The sequence below is a fragment of the Leptodactylus fuscus genome, chromosome 4 (genome assembly GCF_031893055.1).
Source record: "Leptodactylus fuscus isolate aLepFus1 chromosome 4, aLepFus1.hap2, whole genome shotgun sequence".
Lineage (NCBI taxonomy): Eukaryota > Metazoa > Chordata > Amphibia > Anura > Leptodactylidae > Leptodactylus > Leptodactylus fuscus.
The window spans coordinates 180,690,337-180,714,978 of NC_134268.1; the positions used below are offsets into that span (position 1 = coordinate 180,690,337).

At 43.6% G+C, this 24,642-nt stretch overlaps 1 protein-coding gene across 3 annotated transcripts in view; it reads left to right on the plus strand.

Annotated features, from left to right (window-relative positions):
* Positions 1-16,975: 16,975 nt before the first annotated feature.
* HYCC1 (hyccin PI4KA lipid kinase complex subunit 1) overlaps positions 16,976-24,642 on the plus strand; it is a 95,350-nt gene continuing 87,683 nt past the window's right edge. The window contains exon 1 of one of the 3 annotated variants that reach the window (XM_075271443.1): positions 16,976-17,204. The gene's annotated coding sequence lies outside the window, so the exon portion shown is untranslated. The remainder of the gene's footprint in view (positions 17,205-24,642) is intronic. The other 2 variants (XM_075271446.1, XM_075271445.1) reach the window with 2 other exon arrangements.

Sequence of the window (24,642 nt, forward strand, 5' to 3'; positions counted from 1 at the left end):
ATTGGTGCCAGGACCTTTATATGTTTCTGTATGATACTCTGGTTTCCTCCCACACTCCAAAGACATACTGATAGGGAATGTAGATTAAGATTCCTATATGGGACAGTGATTGACAATTGTCTGTAAAGCGCAGCAGAATATGATGGTGCTATACAAGTAAGCATAATAAATATTGTTAATTAATTAATCTAACTGAATTCTATAGTTAATAAATAGCATCTGTACAGAACAATTGGCTCAGATCAATGCTGTTTCCAGGCTTACTGGCGTTGTAGCGTTACAGGTCGACAAATCATTACAAACATATTTTTGTCTCAATTTTGTTTCTCAGTTATTTAGATTTTAGTGTGGTACAAAACACTCTCATGAATTAAATTGAAGTTACTGATGAGCAAAGTGAAAATTACTAGGTTGGAAAAAAAGCTGAAGTAACCCAAATTGATTAATAGCATTCTAAGGAGAGAACAGAAAATTGGAAAAAATGATTGTACAATATATCTTCTGTGAGTTACAAAAGAAATAGATTACAACACTTATACAGTATTTGTTCTGTCAAAGAAATAAACTACTTTTCGACTATAATATACAACTATAAAATGAATGCTTAGTTTTACATTCAACATGTTACTTTTGGGTAACTTGTAGAATACCAGAACTTTGTTTTATTTTTAATATGTAATGTCTAGTGGCATCCCTTTCAATGATAAGTAGAATAACTTAAAGGGGTATTCCCATGTCGCATACTCACCAGTCTTCACTGCTGTAAAATCTTCTTTCTTCCTGGTTTCTTGCATCATTTTGTGGGCGGGGTTTCACATGCAACCTGTCGTTTAGCTCCGCCGCCAAATTAGCGTGCCTGTCTCTGCCATAATGAACACAATTGAATTAGCTAGCCTGATAACTGGGAGAACAGAAGAAATGAAAGCAGCTCCTCTCCCCTATCAGAAAGCAGGAAGCTAGGTCACATGGTGTAGACACAGGAATAGCTAGATACACAGGCTCGCTCCCATGCACTTAGCCCCTCCTCCCTCCCCCCTGAGAGCAGCAGATACATCACTTGACTTTTGAGCAGATAAGTCAAGGGCTGTGTCAACAATGAATTGAATAAAGTAAGATAGTGGACAAACAAAGCAGTTTTGCTGAAGCAATGTATTTAGGAAAAGTCTTACATCCACATTAACAAGCAGTATAGATAGGATCCTTGTGATGGGACAACCCCTTTAACTCAAACTATTGTAGCACAAGTGGTGTAACTAAAGTCCTGTGGGCTCCGATGCAATCTTTTGTTAAAGCTGTGTGCTACATTTATAAGGTGTTTTGAACATTTTGTTAGACATTTTTTACAACTTGTACTATTTCAAAAGGGGTAGCATTTATGAGGTGATGGTGTACACCAAAAATGCACCAAAACAACTAAGGCTTAGTTCATATCTGAGTATGAGTTTCTGTTCAGCGTGTTCGCTTGGGGACCTCCCCGAACCTAATACACATAAAAAAGCGGTTATCTTAGGAAACCTGCAGACCCTCATAGACTATAATATAGGGTCCGCGTGAGTTTCCGTTCGGCTTTCGCCTGAAAAGAGTGAAAAATGTGGAGAGAAGCATACTGCTTGCAACGCTTTTGTCTCCGCATTTTTCATGCGGAGAGGCGAACGGAGACCAGGCACAGATGTGAACCGAGCCCTAGACAACTAATAAGTATTGTAATGTTAAAGTCAATCTAACAATATGCCAATTTATCAAAGAGCACCAGACACTTTGATAAATCTGGTGCAGACTATTCAAAGTTTGCATTGTCTAAAACAAGGGTCCTCAAACTACGGCCCACGAGCCACATGCGGCCCACTGAGTACATCTTTCCGGGCCACCGCATTTGGCCCGTGCACCGTCACCCGGAATCCCTGTTAGAAAGCGATGGCTGCTTTCAGTTGTAAGTGCAAATGCACATACATTTGAAAGCAGTCAGTGTAGGCCATGCTCCGTGCAACCGTTGCCTACACTTAATGCAGAATGCAGGATGCCTGGCGGCTCTTCATGAGTATGTATAATACTGTGTGTGTGGGTTGGGGAGGGGGGGCGTACTGAGGAGCATATAATACAGTGTACGGAGTGTACTGAGGAGAATATAATACTTTGGGGGGAGGGACATACTGAGGAGCATATAATACTGTGTGGGGGGTCGAACTGCGAATCATATAATACCGCGTGTGTGTGTGTGTGTGTGTGGGGGGGGGGGCATGTGACTGTTTTCTGATTTTAACAAGTAAAGGGATATGTTTTCTTGTATAAGAGAGATGGGTTTAGGGTAATAGATATGAGAATGGCTAGCTTTGTAGCTTCAATTTAACTTGTATAGGTATAGAAAGATTGATAGCCTCTGATTTGTTGAAATTTAGCTCAAAGTCTGAAGTGCTATTGAATTGTTGTTTGTGGGAAAGCTTGCATTAGGTTTGTTATTAATATTAGCAGACTATTCATTGTAAGAATATCTTTTATGAACAACGATGATGATTTCTTGATGAATATTTATATAAGATGCAAAGAAAACCACCTATCTGTTACAATTTCAGCCAAATCTGATAAGCAACAATCTACTGATAACGTGAAGAAATACAAATATACACAGTTTATGGAGCCACCCAATAGCAAATACAACCAATACACGCCTTATCTGCAGCCCACAACTTTAGTGAATAAAGATGACTCAGTAAACCTTTCCTTTAGTTATTAGAGAGTCAGTCATCTCCTTCTGTCTTGGCTGGAGCAGAGTAGGGGGTGTGCAGGAGGTCCTGTGTGATGGTCTCCCTGGTGGTCCTCTCACTTCTTTCTAGCACACTTTTGGGTAATTCCTTACATGTCCCATAGAAACAACTGAACTTTCTAGAGACATTGAGAACTTTCTCAAACACTTTGTGGTTTTATTGACTCCTTTGTTAGTTTTGTGGCATTTTGTTACAGTAAATTACAAACAAGTATTTGTCACTGTTGCGATGTTAGTGAGGTATGACTCCTTTAATAAAATTGTATGTCTTAGAAAAAACACATCTTAATCCCACTAAAGTCAAAAGCTAAGATATTATAATATTTCTAAAGATATAAAGACAAGAATAAAACAATGTACAAATCATAAATAAACATATCTATAGAAATGGGCTAATCTGAAAGCGAGTTTGTCACCACAACTCAGCATATAAAGGCCTAGTTCACACGGGCATGGAATAACGTATCTTGGTCCTGATTTTGATGTGGAAAGCCGCATCAAAATTGAGACCAAAATACGCCTGCCGCTACTGTCAGTCATGGCTTCCCGCTCCGGAGTAGGTCCAAAATGAATGGGCCTAGTCCGGAGGGAGCTGCCACGAGGCAGATGCCGCAGCTCAATGCTGCCTCAATGCTCAATCCGCCTGAAGAAAGGGCAGCTTGCTTCTTTTTTCCGTGAGCAGCAACAGCCGGCGAGTCGTGGCAACCCTTTCAGGTTCCATTATTGTGAAATGAAGTCTGATGGGATGTCACATTTTCTGAGGATGTGCTTTATAAAACCCCAATTGACCCTATCAAAGGCCCTCTCAGTGTCTGTGCTGAGAAGGATGGGTGGGATCTTATAAAATCTAGTGTGATAAATTATAATTTTTTTCATATATCTTATATTTTTTCATTGTCTTATTTTTCTGCAAAAGTAGTAAAGCATAATATAAATATGTACTTGTAATTACCTGAAGAATAAAGTTTACCATGTTATTTATACTGCACAATGAGCTGGTGAAATATTTTTTCCATTCCCCCAGAAAGAGTTTAAAAAAAAAGTTAATTAATGAATTATATGTATGCTAAAAATAGAGCCAATTAAAAACACAAAACATCCTGCAAAACAAGTCCTCATAGAGATATGTTGACAGAAAAATAACATTATCTGGGATTCACTTCTAACACTATGCTCTAATATATAAACAACATATCATGGTATTGAGGCATCTCTTCTGCATTATAGTTCTCGGATCTCAAGTGTAACATATGAGTTTGAACTATGCTCCTTGTTGACCCTCACCCTCCGTAGCCCCATCCCCACGCCAGGGGTGAACCTACCTTTTATGCCGCCCGAGGCGGACGACAGAAAGCACTCCCCTGGGAAGAGGGGGTGGGGCGAAGGGGGCGTGGTGGAGAGGCGTTAGCAGGCAGAGAGCAGACAGGGAGAGGACCTGCTCTCTGCCTGAGCGTGGGTTCAAAATTGCGGACCATTTACGGTCCCATAGTTTTCTATGAGGCCTCTTACACGACCGTAGATTTTGTCAGTGGTGCGGCGCGCCGCAACCGTGGTCCAGACAGTATACCGTATGTCCGTAGGTCCAGTAGAAGTCTATGAGCGTGTGCATTTTTGCGGCTATACCCTGAACATACATCAGTGTATATCCGCAATTGCGGATGTCAACGTGTGTTTTGTGGTGTGTTTTTTTTGCGGATCCGCATAATACTGATACACATGGAACGTTGCAGATGCATTTTGCGGATGTCTGCGGAATTAATATTTAAAGTTAAATTTGTGTTGCATGACCGCAAATTGCGGACGGTAAAAACCACTACGGTCGTGTAAAACCAGCCTAGGTTCTCTGACTTTATATGACCCTGTTCAGAGACCAATGCCAGTAAGAGGTGCCAAAGTCAGTATTAGGCATATAAAATCAGTCTCATAAAATAGTTGTGAACGTGTATACATATTATTATTATGAGTGTAGTCGCCATTACTTCATTACCACAATAATTATCTGATAGCAAAACACAATAACACTGTAGAATACATTCCCTGTATTGTAATCAGGTGAATAGTGGTGAGGAGCACCTTGTTTCTCAGGTCACTTAGATATTATTTGGCCTAATAACACTGTTGACTTCCAGTCATATTACAGATCATATTTCATCATTGTTGCTGTGTTGTTCTGCATTTCACAAGCGTCCTTGATAATGGACTTTATCCTCTCTACTTAGAGTTTAATAGATGGAAGATTGCATTATAAATCTCTTGGAGCTGGCCTTGAACCTTGAGAACTTCTACCATTCCAAGTGTTATTAGTGTTTGCCTTACCATTAATAAATCACTTCTCGGTCTTATTCTTATCTCATCTTTTGGGCTGTAAACCTTAGGCTGAAGGCTGATGTAAGAGTTGTCGATAATCAATGAATCGTGCATGTTGTTCCATCATTATTACTCACACGTGTGCAGTTATATACATTTAGAAAACCTGTTGCAAATTCTGCAGCTTGTTTGTATGGTGTGTCCCCAGCTTTACAGGGGTTATCTGGAATTTAGATAGTCATATATAGAAACCCCAGCTCCTTGAAGGTCAATGCACACAGAGTTTTTTGGTGAGGATTTTGGAGAGGAAAGAATCCGCTTCAGGAATTAGGAAATGTTTTTTTCCTCCAGCGCAGTGGATGGACCTTGAAAAAGTGTTTGGAAAAACAGCGTAAAAAACACATCAAAAACAGCTAGTGGTTTTTCCGCCTCCCATTGACCCCCATTGTTTTTTTCAGGCGGAATCCGCCTGAAGAAAGGTCATGTTGCTTTTTTTCCACTAGCGGAAAAAAAAATCTAGCGGAATACATAGAACTCTATGGTGAGGCTTTTTTTGAGGCTGATTCTGCGTCAAATCCTTGCCAAAAAACTGTGTGCATTGACCCTGAAGAGGCTGCAGTGTTTGTGAGGTCTCTTCATTAAAATACCAACCACGCCGTAAATATCGTAGGGGCTATTCTTGGTATTAGAGCTCAGCCCCATTCACTTGATTGTGAATAAGCTGATGCTGAACCATGTGACCTATGAACATAACATCATCAGCACTGGAAGACACTGTGGTGCTTGTAATTGTGACACGGCCTCTTTAAACATGTCATTGGCTGGGGCCCTGGGTGTTGAGTGCTTTCACCTCCCCCTTGTACGGTATAAATGACACAGTACATTAGAAAAGGCTGCAACCAGGGCTGTTTTAATGCACTGGATGGCTGTGTGCAAACTTTTTGAAAGTGGGCCCCCCAATACCCTCATAACTTAATTTCCCCTGCCCCCTCAACCACCAATGCTACAATAGAAAAAAAAAGCCTACTCACTGAACCGCGTTCCCATGTACCTACAGGCTCCGAGTATAGTGTATGTGGCTCGGTGCTCATTACGCTTCCCTGCTGCACAGATAGAGGTGAAATCACTGAGCACTGCCCGGAACAGCAGGAAATCATCTAAAATGGGGAATTGTCCTGCTTGATCCGGGGTGGCTGAGGGGGCCCCCTGAACGATAGGGAACAGTGCAACTGCACCAATGGACCTATGGTTAAAGCGGCCCTGAGTATTGCAGTCTTTTCAACCAGCTGATCTATGGGGGCCCTGGGTGCCAAACCCAACCAAACAGATATTGATGACCTATCAATACTTCAACTATATAAGTCCTGTAAATTCCATCGTCTTTAAAACCCAACATTTGTAATATATTTATGGCAGATGCTGGGAAGGATTTAACCGTATGGCTGTTAATCCTGTGAGCAATAGGGGTATATTAGATTGTGCGCCTCCTTATGTTTGGGGGTGAATCAAGCAGATTTTATTTCAATTGGCACTACTCATTGTAGCTTTCTAAAGAAAAGCGAATATTGACTGACTGTAACAGCAAATGACATTTGAGATCACTGATGCAGGCGCTTCTTCCTTCTAGACTGTCCTTACTGTAAGGTCTCTATTGTGAAGACAATATATAGGTAATATTTAGAAAAAATTCATATTTTTTTGCTAAGGTACAAGCAAAAGTAAAAGAACACAGTCTCCATGACAAATCATGCACCTAAAATCCTACCCCATGGTAAGCCACACCTGAACTATGCTTGTAGCACTTTTACTACACTGACTAGGACAGAAAATCACGATGAACACTAGAATTTTGCAATGGAAAACATTAAGGCCCCGTTCACACGGGGCACGGGACCGCGTATTTTGGTCCTGATTTTGACGCGGGAAGCCGTGTGAGAATAGGACCAAAATGCGCCTGCCGCGAATTCCCGCTCCGGTGTACGCCCAAATGAATAGGCCCAGACCAGAGGGTGCTGCTGTGAGGCAGATACTGCGGAATATGCCTGAAGAAAGGGCAGCTCGCTTCTTCTTTCCGCTATCAGGAACAAACCGCTAGCGGAAAAAAGAACGTTAGCGGTCTGCATAGACCTCTATTGTGAGGGGGCAGATTTTGAGGAGGATTCAGCGCCAAAATCCGCCCCCTCTTATCCCGTTTCCTGTTTCTAAAGTAAAAACACATCTGTATTCACTGTTTGACTACATGGTGTGAATCTTTAGCTGACATATTTAAGACAACTTTTATTCTAGCTTTGCATTGTTATGGCTTTGCATAACCGTAGATAATCTACAATTGTTATTATTTCTTATCACCCTGTAACTATACTATAAATAACGGATAGCATTTGCTGTGTTTCTTCTCACATGTTCTGGAGTCCTGCACACTTCCTCTTTGGAGTTCTGTAACCTAAAATCTCTGAATCATGCTCTGATTCACTCTTGACTGACCCTTGAAATTGCATCTTGCAAGTGGAAACCAAGCATGTCATTTAAGAGAACACTTCTAGATGTGTTATATGAAAGGCAGTTTAGTGCAAATGAAAAACATACAAAAGGAAAAGAATTTGAAAGGTTCGACCACTATCCCTGTTCACACTGATGGTCATTTCAGACCACATACACTGGGGTGGATTTATTAAGTTATTGATTCCTACACCAGTCTTAAGCTGTCCATACACATTACATTTTTTACTTCTGAAATAGCAGATTTTGAACAGTCTGTTGATAGTTGATCATCTGTAAACCTTCAACAGTTAGTCTCATACAGCCGACCATCAACTAAAGTTGGTCACAACCAAAATCTGACTGCCATGATCTGCTGTGTATGGGCTAGACTGGACCTGTGATCAATTTAGTATTGTGGGCAACTGTTTGTATTACTAACACACCCACAAAGTGTCTGTCATTTACTGTTTTCAGCACTTTATAAGCACTGAATGACTTTCATCTGTTAATTTTCCAAGTGTCTTTGTTCATGTGTTTGGAACAATTGGCCATACGAACGATCATGTTCATTTCATGTGTATGGCCAGTTTTAACATAAGTCAGACACACTCTTGTGTGCTAGAATGTAAATTTATGACAGTCAGGAACTGGTGTCCTATCTAACTCATACCAGTTTTCAGGCATGAGTTACAATAAATTTGTTGGGTTGAGGAGTCTGCGCCCCAGACCACCATGTGACTAGAAAAGGCAGTGCACCAAATTAACACCCATATATGCCGGAACACTGGTATAGGAGCTCTTACACAAAGTTGATTTTCTTGTAAGAGTCACTGTGAAGTCGGATATCTTTGTGTGTGTCCAGGTGATAATTGCCAGCTACTAAACCCCAGTAATTACTGCAGCAACAGCCCTGATATAAGCAGTAAATTGGAGTGCATTTATAGGGGAGGGGATGTAGTAAGTGTAATATGAGTTGGCAGGTGTGCACAGGGCTGCAGCTTCCTGAAACCACTAAGATGCTCGTCCAGGCCCTCATAATCTCCCGCTTAGACTACTGCAACACCCTTCTCCATGGACTCCCAGCAAACACCCTCGCCCCCCTCCAGTCCACCTTAATCTGTGCTGCTTGTTTAATTCACCTCTCCCCCCGATCCTCATCGGCTGCTCCCCTCTGCCAGTCCCTCCACTGGTTACCCATAGCCCAGTGAATTGAGTTCAAGCTACTAACGTTAACATTCAAAGCCATCCACAACCTGTCCCCTCCATATATCTCTGACCTAATCTCCCACTACCTGCCCACACGTAACCTCAGATCCTCCAATGACCTCCTACTCCACTTTGCTATCATCTTCTCCTCACACAACCATCTCCAAGATTCCTCCCGCGCATCCCCCATACTCTGGAACTCCTTACCTAGACACATAAAACTGACCCCCCACAATCACAAGCTTCAAGAAGGCCCTGAAGACTCACCTATTCAGGAAGGCCTACAACCTCCAATAACACTATCACCGCACCCCCATCTGTACAGTCTCCCCCTCTCCTTCTGTCTCTACCCCCTTCCCTCATAGATTGTAAGCCCTCGCGGGCAGGGCCCTCTACCCCACTGTGCCAGTCAGTCACTGTTAGTATTATATCTACCTGTATATTCTGTGTATTGTATGTAACCCCCAAATGTGAAGCACCATGAAATTAATGGTGCTATATAAATAAACAATAATAATAATACTAATAGCTTCATTGTATCCGTAAGATGGCAGGCACTGTTAAAAACTTTCCGTTGGTGAATTGGGAAACTGAAACTGAAGCCCATTCAGCTGAACTTTGAAGGGAAAAGATACACCAGTCTGACTAGTGGGAAGGCTATACAGGGATCATACAGTGGGTACGGAAAGTATTTAAATTTTTCACTCTTTGTTGCATTGCAGCCATTTGCTAAAATAAAAGAATTCATTTTATTTCTCATTAATGTACATATTTTTGCAAATTTATTAAAAAACAAAAACTAAAATATCACATGGTCATAAGTATTCAGACCCTTTGCTGTGACAATCATATGTAACTCACATGCTGTCCATTTCCTTCTGATCCTCCTTGAGATGGTTCTACTCCTTCACTGGAGTCCAGTGCAAGTCAGAGCAAATGAGAATCATGAGGTCAAAAGAACTGCCCAAGGAGCTCAGAGACATAATTGTGGCAAGGCACAGATCTGGCCAAGGTTACATAAGAATTTCTGCAGCACTCAAGGTTCCTAAGACCACAGTGGCCTTCATAATCCTTAGATTGAAGAAGTTTGGGATGACCAGAACTCTTCTTAGACCTGGCCGTCCAGCCAAACTGAACAATCGTGGTCCAGCCAAATTGAGCAATTGTGGAAGAATAGCCTTGGTGAGAGAGGTAAAGAAGAACCCAAAGATCACTGTGGCTGAGCTCCAGAGATGCAGTAGAGAGATTGGAGAAATTTCCACAAAGTCAACTATCACTGCAGCCCTCCACCAGTTGGGGCTTTATGGCAGAGTGGCCAGAAGGAAGCCTCTCCTCAGTGCAAGACATATGAAAGCTCGCATAGAGTTTGCCAAAAAACACATGAAGGACTCTCAGACTATGAGAAATAGGATTCTCTGGTCTGATAAGATGAAGATTGAACTTTTTGGGGTTAATTCTAAGCAGTATGTGTGGAGAAAACCAGGTCCTGCTCATCGCCTGCCCAATACAATCCCAACAGTGAAACATGGTGGTGGAAGCATCATGTTATGGGGGTGTTTTTCAGCTGCAGGGACAGGACGACTGGTTGCAATTGAAGTAAAGATGAATGCGGCCGAGTACAGAGATATCCTGGAAGAGAACCTACTCCAGAGTGCACTGGACCTCGGACTGGGCCAAAAGTTCACCTTCCGAAAAGACAATGACTCTAAGTACACAGCTAAAAGAACAAAGGAGTGAATTCAGAACTCTGTGACCATTTTTGACTGGTCCAGCCAGAGCCCTGACCTAAACCCAATTGAGAATCTCTGGAGAGACCTGAAAATGGCTGTCCGCCAACGTTCACCATCCATCCTGATGGAACTGGAGAGGATCTGCAAGGAAGAATGGCAGAGGATCCCAAAATCCAGATGTAAAAAACTTGCTGCATCATTCCCAAGAATTAATGGCTGTACTAGCTCAAAAGGGTGCAAATACTCAATACTGAGCAAAGGGTCTGAATGCTTATGACCATGTGATGTTTCAGTTTTTCTTTTTTAATAAATTTGAAAAAATATCTACATTTCTGTTTTTTCTCTGTCAAGATGGGGAGCTGAGCGTACATTAATGAGAAATATAATTAACTTTTTTGATTTCAGCAAATGGTTGCAATGAAACAGAGAGTGAAAAATGTAAAGGGGTCTGAATACTTTCCGTACCCACTGTACATGTTTCATATATGTTGTTTCTTTTTTTGTTTGCTTAAAGAGATTTTTCCACTACTGACATGTATTTCCTATCCACCTGTTAAGTGTCTAATTCCTGGGAGTCCATCAGCAAATGCAAAGAGTAGCGGTGCACATGCCCAGCCACCGCTCAATTCACTTCAATGTGATTACAAGATGTTGCTACTCTGTAAATCCCATAGAAGTGAATGTATATAATACATGGATGGGGCCTGAAACCTGTCAGAAACAGAACTGCTTAGCCAAGCATATGTTCTGATTCATAGCAGTCCATAAGCACTACTGTGGCATATAAATGGGGGTTATCTTCATCATATGATCCCTCTAAGTCATGTGTCAAAGGACTTAATAATACCTGTGTTTCTCTTTTTGTCATTTGAATGGGGCACAGTTGGTTTCTGTCAGGCTGAGGTACAAGATAACTTAATGGGGATGTTCAGTTTAGAAAACCTATTTTCCAATATCTCCCACTATGGAGATTTTCCATTAGCACTATAGTACCAGACATAATGATATATAATGAACAGGGCAGTCATTCACCCGACGCATGCTTGACTTTACCCACCAGTGCACAGGTTCATTCTCTTGTTATGTGATTGTCAGACTGATTTGCCAATTGACACAACAGTGGGAAGTCACTTTTTCTATGGAAATCTAGGGGAACATAGACGTTACACTCTCATAGACTTGCATAGAAGCCATCAATTTCCAGCTGTTGTACGAATTGGCAGGTCAGCCTGTCAGGGCGTTCTTTAGCCTGCAATATAAGTGAAGGATACAACAGATGATTCACTTCTTCATACATTATACATCAGTATTTGTTGAACCACAAGGCTATGGAATAAAAAAAAACAACAATTCTAGGACTGCTACTATAATAGAGTGGCGCCCCCATTTCTGGATTCTCACCACTTGACCATAGTGGATAGCAATTACAAAGTGTGTTTCCTGCTATGGAGAACCCGTACTGGCCTGCATTAAAGGGACAAGCCAATAATAAGACTAGACACTGTGTAATGCTAAATCCTGTCAGTGGTGGCGCTGTAGAGAAATTGAATACACTGGCTGAATTCCTCCATAGGTTGCTGTCGACTACTTAAGTCACTTTGGACCAACTTATTTACAAGTAGGGCTTATGCTGTCAATGTGACAAGTACATAATTTTGTATGCCAGTCTTAATAAAGTGCCTGACAGGTGCAAGGTACGACTGATTAATCAAGAGGGTCTGGACCATGCGCCAAATCATGTCCGTATGAGAGAATGGAAACCTATGCCAGTTAGGACCTAGTGTAGATTCATAGTATAACTCACACCAGAAAATGAGTATAGAGTTTATAATTAGGGATTGGAAAACCAATTTGTTTTCAACTTGAGAATTCCAAACTTTTGGGGTTCCTCACCCATGAAACACTATTATATTCTGGGGTCTCTTCAGTAGAGACCCAGGGGAGGTGAGGGGAAATAATAGACACTTATACTCACCTCTCCTGAGTGTCTGGCAGCCCCTGCATCCTCTTCAGGCCTCTGACTGACGTCACTTACCCCAGGATCACTGCTGAGACTTGTGTTTGGGCTTCAGTGGCCCCATAGAGTGTGGAGTCAGGCCCAATCACAGACCTCAAGGGTGACTTGGGAAAGCGTGATGATGTGCGGACACCAGAAGAAGACACAGGGGACCCAACACATGCAGCAACAGTGCTCAGAAGTGGTGAGGTAAGGTGAATATAAATGTTTGTTATTTTTACTCACCTCCCCTGGCCCTCCACTCATTATAAACAGTGGTCTGATCAGTATAATAATATACAATAAGTTCGGAACACAATGAACCAGAAGGCAGAACCTCAGGAATATCATAAAGATCACCCATCTCTAGTGATAATCCAGCTGAGACATTCCTGCCCCGTTCCACTCACATTTACGGAGGATGTGACGCACATGTGGCTTAAGAAATCGCCTTGCGCAAATATGCGCCACAGTGTCATCCATCTATGCCAGAAAACTGGTATAGATGCGGTAAGTTTCTCTATTGTATTGCATGAGGACACAGGGAGTAGTTATTAATGTGTTACTTGCTTCATGAGACATTTCCAGTGTTTTCCACATAGTGAAGGATATATTAGGAGACCAACAATGAAGGGGTTAAAACATTCCTCTTCACATATATAGCAGGTACATGAGCTCAACATGTATCCGCTGTATATTTTCCTCAGCTTACAGCCTGGATATGTACAGCGGTGGTGCTCTCACAGCCATGGCTCTCCATACACCTCTAGTGGTGCTCTCACAACCTGGGTCTGTACAGGCATGGCTCTCCATAAATTTCTAGTGGCGCTCTCACCACCCGGGTCTGTACAGCCATGGCTCTCCATACACCTCTAGTGGTGATCCCACAACCTGGGTCTGTACAGCCATGGCTCTCTATAAATTTCTAGTGGTGCTCTCACCACCCGGTTCTGTACAGCTGTGGCTCTCCATACACCTCTAGTGGTGCTCTCACCACCCGGGTCTGTATAGCCATGGCTCTCCATACACCTCTAGTGGTGCTCTCACTACCCGGGTCTGTACAGCCGTGGCTCTCCATAAATTTCTAGTGGCACTCTCACCACCCAGGTCTGTACAGCTGTGGCTCTCCATACACCTCTAGTGGTGCTCTCACAACCCGGGTCTGTACAGCTGTGGCTCTCCATACAAATCTAGTGGCGCTCTCACCACCCGGGTCTGTACAGCCGTAGCTCTCCATACACCTCTAGTGGTGCTCTCACAATCCAGGTCTGTACAGCCGTGGCTCTCCATACACCTCTAGTGGTGATCCCACAACCTGGGTCTGTAAAGCCGTGGATCTCCATACACCCCCACTGCTCTCACACCCCGGGTGTATACAGCTGTGGCTCTCCATACACCCCCACTGCTCTCACACCCCGGGTGTATACAGCTGTGGCTCTCCATACACCCCCACTGCTCTCACACCCCAGGTGTATACAGCCGTGGCTCTCCATACACCCCCACTGCTCTCACACCCCGGGTGTATACAGCTGTGGCTCTCCATACACCCCCACTGCTCTCACACCCCGGGTGTATACAGCCGTGGCTCTCCATACACCTCTAGTGGTGCTCTCACAACCTGGGTCTGTAAAGTCATGGCTCTCCATACACCCCCATTGCTCTCACACCCCGGGTGTATACAGCCGTGGCTCTCCATACACCTCTAGTGGTGCTCTCACAACCTGGGTCTGTAAAGTCATGGCTCTCCATACATCTCTAGTGGCGCTCTCACCACCCGGGTCTGTACAGCTGTGGCTCTCCATACACCTCTAGTGGTGCTCTCACCACCCTGGTCTGTACAGCCATGGCTCTCCATACACCTCTAGTGGTGCTCTCACAACCCGGGTCTGTACAGCCATGGCTCTCCATACATTTCTAGTAGCGCTCTCACCACCCGGGTCTGTACAGCTGTGGCTCTCCATACACCTCTAGTGGTGCTCTCACCACCCGGGTCTGTAAAGCTGTGGCTCTCCATACACCTCTAGTGGTGTTCTCACAACCCGGGTCTGTACAGCTGTGGATCTCCATACACCTCTAGTGGCGCTCTCACCACCCAGATCTGTATAGCCGTGGCTCTCCATACACCCCCACTGCTCTCACACCCCGAGTGTATACAGCTGTGGTTCTCCATACACCCCCATTGTCCGCACACTCCGGGTGTATACAGCTGTGGCTCTCCATACTCCCCCATTGCTCTCACACCCCAGTGTATACAGCTATGGCTCTCCATACACCCCCATTGCTCTCACACCCCGGGTGTATACAGCTGTGGTTCTCCATACTCCCCCATTGCTCTCATATCCCAGTGTATACAGCTGTGGATCTCCATACACCCCCATTGCTCTCACACTCTGGGTGTATACAGCTGTTGCTCTCCATACTCCCTCATTTCTCTCACACCCCAGGTCTGTACAGCTGTGGCTCTCCATACACCTCTAGTGGTGCTCTCCCAACCTGGGTCTGTAAAGTCATGGCTCTCCATACACCCCCATTGCTCTCACACCCCGGGTGTATACAGCTATGGCTCTCCATACACCCCCATTGCTCTCACACCCCGGGTGTATACAGCTGTGGCTCTCCATACTCCCCCATTGCTCTCACACCCCAGTGTATACAGCTGTTGCTCTCCATACTCCCTCATTTCTCTCACACCCCAGGTCTGTACAGCTGTGGCTCTCCATACACCTCTAGTAGTGCTCTCCCAACCTGGGTCTGTAAAGTCATGGCTCTCCATACACCCCCATTGCTCTCACACCCCGGGTGTATACAGCTATGGCTCTCCATACACCCCCATTGCTCTCACACCCCAGTGTATACAGCTGTGGCTCTCCATACTCCCCCATTTCTCTCACACCCCGGGTCCGTACAGCTGTGGCTCTCCATACACCCCTATTGCTCTCACACCCTGGGTGTATACAGCTGTGCCTCTCCATACTCCCCCATTGCTCTCACACCCCGGGTGTATACAGCTGTGCCTCTCCATACTCCCCCATTTCTCTCACACCCCGGGTGTATACAGCTGTGCCTCTCCATACTCCCCCATTTCTCTCACACCCCGGGTCCGTACAGCTGTGGCTCTCCATACTCCCCCATTGCTCTCACACCCCGGGTGTATACAGCTGTGCCTCTCCATACTCCCCCATTGCTCTCACACCCCGGGTGTATACAGCTGTGGCTCTCCATACTCCCCCATTTCTCTCACACCCCGGGTCCGTACAGCTGTGCCTCTCCATACACCCTCATTGCTCACACACCCCAGTGTATACAGCTGTGCCTCTCCATACTCTCCCATTTCTCTCACACCCCAGTGTATACAGCTGTGGCTCTCCATACTGCCCCATTGCTCTCACACCCCGGGTGTATACAGCTGTGGCTCTCCATACACTCCCACTTCTCTCACACCCCAGTGTATACAGCTGTGGCTCTCCATACCCCCCCCCATTGCTCTCACACCCCAGTGTATACAGCTGTGACTCTCCATACCCCCCCCCCCATTGCTCTCACACCCCAGTGTATACAGCTGTGGCTCTCCATACACCCCCATTGCTCTCACACCCCAGTGTATACAGCTGTGGCTCTCCATTCTCCCCCATTTCTCTCACACCCTGGGTGTATACAGCTGTGCCTCTCCATACTCCCCTATTGCTCTTACACCTCAGTGTATACAGCTGTGGCTCTCCATTCTCCCCCATTGCTCTCACACCCCAGTGTATACAGCTGTGGCTCTCCATACCCCCCATTGCTCTCACACCCCAGTGTATACAGCTGTGGCTCTCCATACACCCCCATTGCTCTCACACCCCAGTGTATACAGCTGTGGCTCTCCATACACCCCCATTGCTCTCACACCCTGGGTCTGTACAGCTGTGGCTCTCCATACACCCCCTTTTCTCTCACACCCTGGGTGTATACAGTTGTGGCTCTCCATACTCCCCCATTGCTCTTACACCCTGGGTGTATACAGTTGTGGCTCTCCATACTCCCCCATTGCTCTTACACCTCAGTGTATACAGTTGTGCCTCTCCATACTCCCCCATTGCTCTTACACCCCAGTGTATACAGCTGTGCCTCTCCATACTCCCCTATTGCTCTCACACCCCAGTGTATACAGCTGTGGCTCTCCATACCCCCCATTGCTCTCACACCCTGGGTGTATACAGCTGTGGCTCTCCATACCCCCCTATTGCTCTCACACCCTGGGTCTGTACAGCTGTGCCTCTCCATACTCCCCCCATACAGCCTTGGTTCTTCACACTCCCTCAGCGCTCTCTCAGGCTGTGCTGGTGAAGTGACACTGACTGTACACTACACTCCGCTCCGCTCACACACAGCTTCTCCACAGCTTGGGGGCGTGTCTACGTGACGTCACCGCATTGCCTAACACACTCGTCGGAACTCGTAGTTTGGTAAGTGGCCTGAGTCACGTGACGTACTTTGATTGACAGCGCCGAGACAGGAGGGGAGACAGCAGCCAGGGTGCGGGAGGCAGAGCCTGAGCCAGCAGCCCCGCTGCCAGCTACATCCTTCTCGCAGCGGATTCCCCCTCTTCTGCAGCCTCTTATGGTTTCTTCTCTTTGCTGTGGGCACTTACTGGGGAGGGAGCACTTCCCTTCAGATGTCTGCAAAGTTAGTTGTGCAAACCCGGAGCCGCCTGTCCAGTGAGAGAGCCGCTCCGCTCTGCTGTGTAAGTACTTTGTTCTGTGCTGGGTGATGCATGGACTTTATGACACTGGCGATCACACCCAGCTCATGCCATCACCCAAAATCCTCCATCCATACGTGCCGCGGGACCGAAGCTCCTGTGTGCATGGTCGGGAGATGTCTGTACTGGATACCGGCTGCTGAGTAGCGGGGAGTGCGGGAGGGGGCGAGGAGCGATGTGGTGTGAGAAGTGTGCGGGGTGTCTTCGTTATATGAGGAAGTTGTGTATGGCCAGCAGTAATGTCTGACAGCTGGGGAGTCATGTCCTGGAATCCACAGCTTGTGTATCACATCATCCTATTGTTCTGCTCTATATACTCCATGTCTAGGTGTGTGCAATATAGTGCAATAGTATGTATGGGTGGAATAAGTATATATGTGTATAATAAGTACATATAATATATATGTGTGTGTGTGTGTGTATATATATATATATATATATATATATATATATATATATATATATATATATATGTATGTATAATGAGTTCATATATGTGTGTGTAAAATATATATATATATATATATATATATATATATATATATATATATATATATATCTATCTATCTATCTTCATAGAACCCCCCCCCCCGTATTGGAGTTTTTCTCTGCTCCATCAATATGATCGGATATAATCGCCTCCGCCGTTCCTTTTTATGACCTTATTTCCATATAATTGATCACTAATTGTAATGTTGATGTATTTGGGAATATAGTTGACCAGGCGAGACATTTCACTGGGTTTTTAATGGACCATGATAATGTGATGTGCTCTTATTTACAAGCATTTGTTATTTTGTGAAAATAATGCTTTAGTTTTTGGGAAAAACTGTCAGCTTTGCATTGAGGTTCTATTCACACACTGCAGAAAGTTGAACGTTCCCTTGACTTGAATTCGGGTTTCAGAAACAACCTATACAGATGAATGACAGGGTCATTTTCAGTTGCAGAATTGTCAGCAACAACTCTGTCATGTATGAATATATCCTAAAGCTGGCCACTTTAGATAGATGTTCAACCGAGAGCTATTCCTCCCAACTCCCCCCATACACCTGTATGCTGGTATATTGAATGGGGGAGAGGGGATTACAGTGGTGGTTTATATGAGAACAAAGTATTGGAAAAAATAGTATAATGGCGAGTTAGGCTGTGTTTGGCGCACAATCTGTCTAAAATCGCGGATGAAGAAGTCCTGTAAGTTTGACTTTTCCATCAGGCAGTGTCGGGGAGAAAGCAGTGGCTATCCAGCAGACCCCATTATAGTCAGTGCTGTTATGTTTGTGGTTTAGATGAATGTAATACAGGTGTATTTGTGTGCTCGGTTTATGGACACAAATTCTGGCCTAATGTCTATCCTAATATGATGATGTCAGTTTAGCTGAAAGTGTAACTTGGAAATGTATTAGGCCTCATTCACATTAGCGTTTTGGGAGTCTGCCTGGGGACCCCTATACACATTAAAAAATGATTATGTAACAAAACCACATGGGGTCCATGTGGTTTCCGCACGAAACATGCAGAAAGAAAAGTGCTACTTGCACTGATAACTGGGGTTTCCCAGGTAACCGGTTTTTGATGCGTATAAGTTTCCAATCAGGGGGTCCCTAAGCGGACTCCCTGAATAGAAACCCGAACGCTGATGTGCATGGGGCCTTACAGGTGCACACGTGCTCCTACTATGCTGCTTTCAATGGGAGCTGAGCTGCAATACTGAGGCACATCCACTACACAGTGTATGGAGTTGTCTGCTTCTGGCTCCACACTCTGTGCTCTGAACAGCTGATCAGTGAGGGTACCTGGTGTCAGAATTTCAATGATCTGATACTGATGACATATGCTAAAAATAGGCCATCAATATTCATGAGAACCCCTTGCAGAGTATTCTGTCTTAAATGGCTTATCCCTATAAGGACATATGGATGTAGACAATGGTCCACCATGGGGGACACTGTTTCTTTTAACCACGACTATATTTAGGCTATATGCACACAATGGGGGAACCCCCATCCCCCTTAAAAATGGATGAAACTGTCAGTTTTTATTGCCCATTTTCCACCGTGTCGCCTTTATTCATCAGTTTTGTGACAATCTGTTCAGTTTTATAGTGTCAGTTTTGCATCACACTGTCATCCAGTTTAAAAAAACAGGAACGTCATTGACCCAACCTACTCACCAGTTTTTGATGGCCATCACATGGGTGCAAATCCATTTTGATGGATATTAAATATGGACCCATTGACTTGTATTGCTCCATCGATTTGTGAAAACAGACAAAAATAGGACATCACATTTTTTAACAGGGCGTTTAAATAAAAAATGGACATATGCATGTACCCTTTGATTCCCAATGTTCTAAAAAACGCAAAGAATGGCTCCGTGTCATTCAGATCCATTTGAATAGACGCTGTGTAACTCTGTTGTATGGCAATTGTTGGGTTTACAGAAGATAGAAATGAGGGTGCCTGAAATTACAAAGAGGAGAAACTTTTTTTTTTTTTTTTTAATAGAAAGAGTAGAAATAATAGGGCAAGGTTTCTCTTACATATTGAATGGAACTTGCCATGGACATGCAATTAGAAGTTGAGGGTGTCTTTATTATTGGTGACCTATCTCTATCATTGGCAAGGCCATTAATATTACAATCTCGGAAAACCCCTTTAGGCCGGGGCTCAACGTTGCAATAACGCTGCGTTTTACATTATCTGCAAAGTAGATGAAATTCTGGCTAATCCCATCTACACATTGCAGAAAAGTTGTGTTTTAAACAGGTGCATTTGTGACAATTGCGGCATATTACTTATACCTACAGAAACTCTTGCTCTTACATATAGGTATAACAGGGGCAAAAAGTCTGCAGAGGAAAACTTTGCGAAATTGCAAAGAAAAAACGTTGCAGAAAGAAAGCAATGCATTTCCACTGTGGGTTTTCTCCACAGTGTTGGTTTTGCAAAGAGGTTAATAAAATTTTTGTGTGGTCAATAGTATATCTGATCTGGCTGTACCAAGCAGCAGTTACAAAGTACAGTTTTGCTGTTTGAATGGAGGCCAATTCTTGATGGAAAAAAGGAGGGGGCATGTTCTGGCCAGGCGTCCAGCTTTATGGCTGAAATTAACTTCCTAACACAGATATAGGATTGGGAGGAGGCCATGCCACTTGAATCCTAATAGAGCGCCATTATTGACTTGTTTCTGGCATTCGGATGGTTTCTAGTTGTAAAGGAGCCCAGGTTTATTTCACAATCACTTGTGGGCTTGGATTTGCAGCTGCCTGACCCTTTGTATAGGTATTTCTCAATTACAGACCATCAGTTTCTCCGGGAGCTGATCCTGCTCCGAGATGATTATTCACAAATGAGCAATAAGAATGGAACTGGTTTAGCAGAGTCGTCCTGGTTACACCCACACAGATGTGCAAAAGATGAGAGCTGTTTTATTGTGTACCATCTAACTCTGTGGATTGTGCAAGAGCTCAGGTTACACACATGGTACGTAGTGGAGGCGAGCAAATCTCACGTCTCAATCCACCAAGGAATAAATAGTTCCAGTTCTGTTCTGGCCATGTGTTCAGTCATTTCATAGTATAGACAGTGTGTACCGGGAGAGCATGCAGCAGAGTGTGGTCATATCAGGCACTGGCTGATCATAAGGGGCGTTTGCACAGCTAGATTGAGTCCACAGTGCTCACTAGTTAAAGAGAGTGTCTCATTGAGGGACTCGCTTTTTTTAATGCGTGTTTTAAGGGAATAAATATTGATGATCCATCGTTGTATCAATATTACTTGGGCAGAGGTTCGAAGCCCTGGACCCCCTCAGGACAGTTGCTGAACGTAACCTGGTGAGTGCTTCTTCACAGGTCATGTTACATCATTGGTCACATGGCCTGTTTGCAACTTGCACTAGGTTCCCAATAGCATTGACTACTTGTTGTTCTGGTCCTAAAGAACCTTTCTGAATACTATGGCTGATTGTTGGGGGAGGGGGGTAGATATTGCTCCTCCACCAAACTGATATTGATAACCGAGGTGATAAATATTCAAGTCCCATAAAACCCCTTTAAATTTAATTTGGTTTTATATTTCCACTATATGGCTGGACAGACGGGTCTACCGAAGCTCTTCATGGTTCATACAGTGGGTCAAGACCAAGGAATAACACTTTGTCATCCATAGGACGTAATAGGGTCTGTGCCTGCAGAAAAAGGGAATAAATCAGAAGCAATAAATGAGCTTGGCTATGATAGTGGGTAGGGGGGCTATCATCATTATTGGCTATTAAACTATGCTAGGTCTGATTCATAGTGTATGTATGTATAACATTATTACTATATAATATATCACACTATTATTTTGTAATGGCCAATCCAGCATGTGCACAATTTTTCGTTAATTGCTTGCATTGCTGTGTCTCCAAGGAGATTCTGCCTGTAGGCTCGCGGAAACCTTAGTGAGAAGTCCACAAATGTGATTAAATATCCTAATCTTTTTTTTTTTCATTTCTCCTGCGTTTTAGATTTGGCAAAGCAGCTTGAGCTTTAATTAGCAATTTTATTTCATTGTGCTTTAAAACTTCTTTGTTACTTTGGAAATATATTATTATTATTCATTATTATTATTATTATTATTATTATTATTATTATTATTATTATCTTTTCTTTTTTTCTGAAGTTTACTTTCACAAATATCTCAGGGTGGATCACAAAGTTTAATTTCTTAGGTCATGTGCACAACAAACACGTTCGTGGCCCTATATGGCAGCCTAAAGAGTTCATACTGGGCTGAATTTTAGCAAATAAATCTAGCTGCTTGTGTTTCCATCTATAGTGCATGTGGTGTCAGTAACATCTAACAGCTTGTAGTTCTTAGGCTAAGGTATTAAGTCTTATCACTGGTGGTACCGACCCCCAATGGTCACAAGACTGTGTGGTAAGACTGCTTCATTTACTTCCTTTGAAGTGACAGAGCACTGTACTTGGCAATCTCCATAATTCCTAGAGAAGTTCAACTTCTCTGATAACACAGGGCACATAGGAACCCCCCCATGCTCGTGATCAATGAGGTTCCCATTGGTTGATCATATTGTTAGATGTTACTATCATAGTTCTTTGTTGGAATTACTTACCTACTTACTTTTTACAAGTCTCCCTTTCCCTGTGGCATCCACATCTTTCTGGACCATGTTGTACACCTGAGATGCCGCTAACCTCACATTATTCTCTACACTAATGTGGCTTCATTCCCGTAGTGCCCCTACACTCCTCCATATAGTGTATGCACTCTGACATTAGTTTGAAGATTTTAGCATTATCTTAAAGGGGTTGTCCCATCACAAGGATCCTATTTATACTGCTTGTTCATGTGGATGTAAGACTTTTCCTAAATACACTGCTTCAGCAAAACTGCTTTGTTTGTCCACTATCTTACTTTATTCAATTCATTGTTGACACAGCCCTTGACTTATCTGTTCAAAAGTCAAGTGATGTATCTGCTGCTCTCAGGTGGTGGTGGGGGGGGGAGCGAGCCTGTGTATCTAGCTATTCCTGTGTCTATACCATGTGACCTAGTTCCCTGCTATCAGATAGAGGAGAGGAGCTGCTTTCATTTCTGAACTGTCTTCTGTTCTCCCAGTTATCAGGCTAGCTAACTCATTTGTGTTCATTCTGGCAGAGACAGGCAGTGTCTGTATGTAAGGCTGCATTCACACAGAGTAACGCCAGGCGTCATTTGTGTGTAATTTGTGTGTCTTTTACGGCCGTCATAAAACGTTTACATAGAGTTCTATAGGAAAAGACAGCCGTCATTTACGGCCGTCATTTACGGCCGTCATTGTAATGACGGCCGTAAATGACGGCAGTAAATTACGGCCGTCTTTTCCTATAGAACTCTATGTAAACGTTTTATGACGGCCGTAAAAGACACACAAATTACACACAAATGACGCCTGGCGTTACTCTGTGTGAATGCAGCCTAACACAGAATGGAGTTGCTGCCGCCTGCACTTCATAGTCCAATATGGGTGGGCGGAGCTACACGTGAATTTGGGGGCAGAGCTAAACGGCAGGTTGCATGTGAAACCCTGCCCACCAAATGATGCAAGAAACCAGGAAGAAAGAAGATTTTACAGCAGTGAAGACTGCTGAGTATGTGACGTGGGAATACCCCTTTAAGGTTGAGCTGTATTTTGCTATTTGGGAAACCTCATGAAAGGTTGCATTTTTCTTGCCAAGATTTGGCAACTAAGACACCATTTTTATAGGAATCCATGTTATAAAACCTTTCTTCTCTTGCGTCACACGCGCTGCTTTCTAGCAGCTCATGTAGGTGGTCAGGGGTGACAAAGATATTTCTAAGGCTACATCGTAAAGTGGAAATACCATTAGAATTTCAGCTATGGAACTTATTAAAACATTTCCATGGAATCTTTTTTTCATGTTCGGTCCCAGAAGTTGGACTTCCTGTTCAATGATCAGGGCTTTGTGATAACATTCAGTACAAAACGCTTAGGTCCCATGCACATGGGATGGGACAATCCGGTTTTTACATCAGTTGGATTTCCCAGCCCAAACACAGTCAGGAGATTGGGACTCCTTGTATCTTTGTGATGTGCAATGGTAGCAGCCCCTTTCTGCCTGCAGTTTCACTGTCTTGTACTGCATATAGTACAGATCATAGAGTTGCGAGGAGACAGAGGCTCCTGGTAGGATTGATCATTGTGATGCAAGGAATCCTGGTTTCGTGATTGGGTTTGGGCTGGGAAATCTGATCAATATATTGGCTGGATTTTCTGGCCCATATTCCCATATGTGCATGGAGCCTAAAGAAGAAAAGGATATCTAACTTTCTGTAAATAGGCTTCTTTTTTTGAGCAAAATATTTTCTATTTGATGTGGTCTTTGGTTTGGTAAATGTATGAACTGATATATATTTTTGTAAATGGAGGGCGGTTACTGAGATATGTTTTGTTTCTTTCTTTATTTTTTATTTCCCAATGCACATTTTCTCTGCATTTTGCACGCAAGTAGGTCAAATACATAAATTCAAATGAGGATTGTGGTATTAGTACATTTTATGGATTTATGTGCATCATGATTTACTGTAGGTTCTTACTCATCCATGTAAAATGTAATCCTGTACTTCTGTTTGACAGATGTTCACATGATTTAGTCTTTTACCCAAATATATACATGTGTGTGTATATACACATACACAAACAATCCTTGCCTACATTGAAACATCATTCTTCTATTTCTCCCATTTAACCTTTTTTTCTTTCATTGTATACTTAGTTCCCCAATACATTCAGCCACGATTACCTTATTTCGTTATAAATTTTTATTTGGGTCAAGAATACAAATAAGATATCATTGGTGTAAAGGAGTCATTTGTTCCTAGCACTACCTATTGGAAGCAAGCTCCCTATAGAT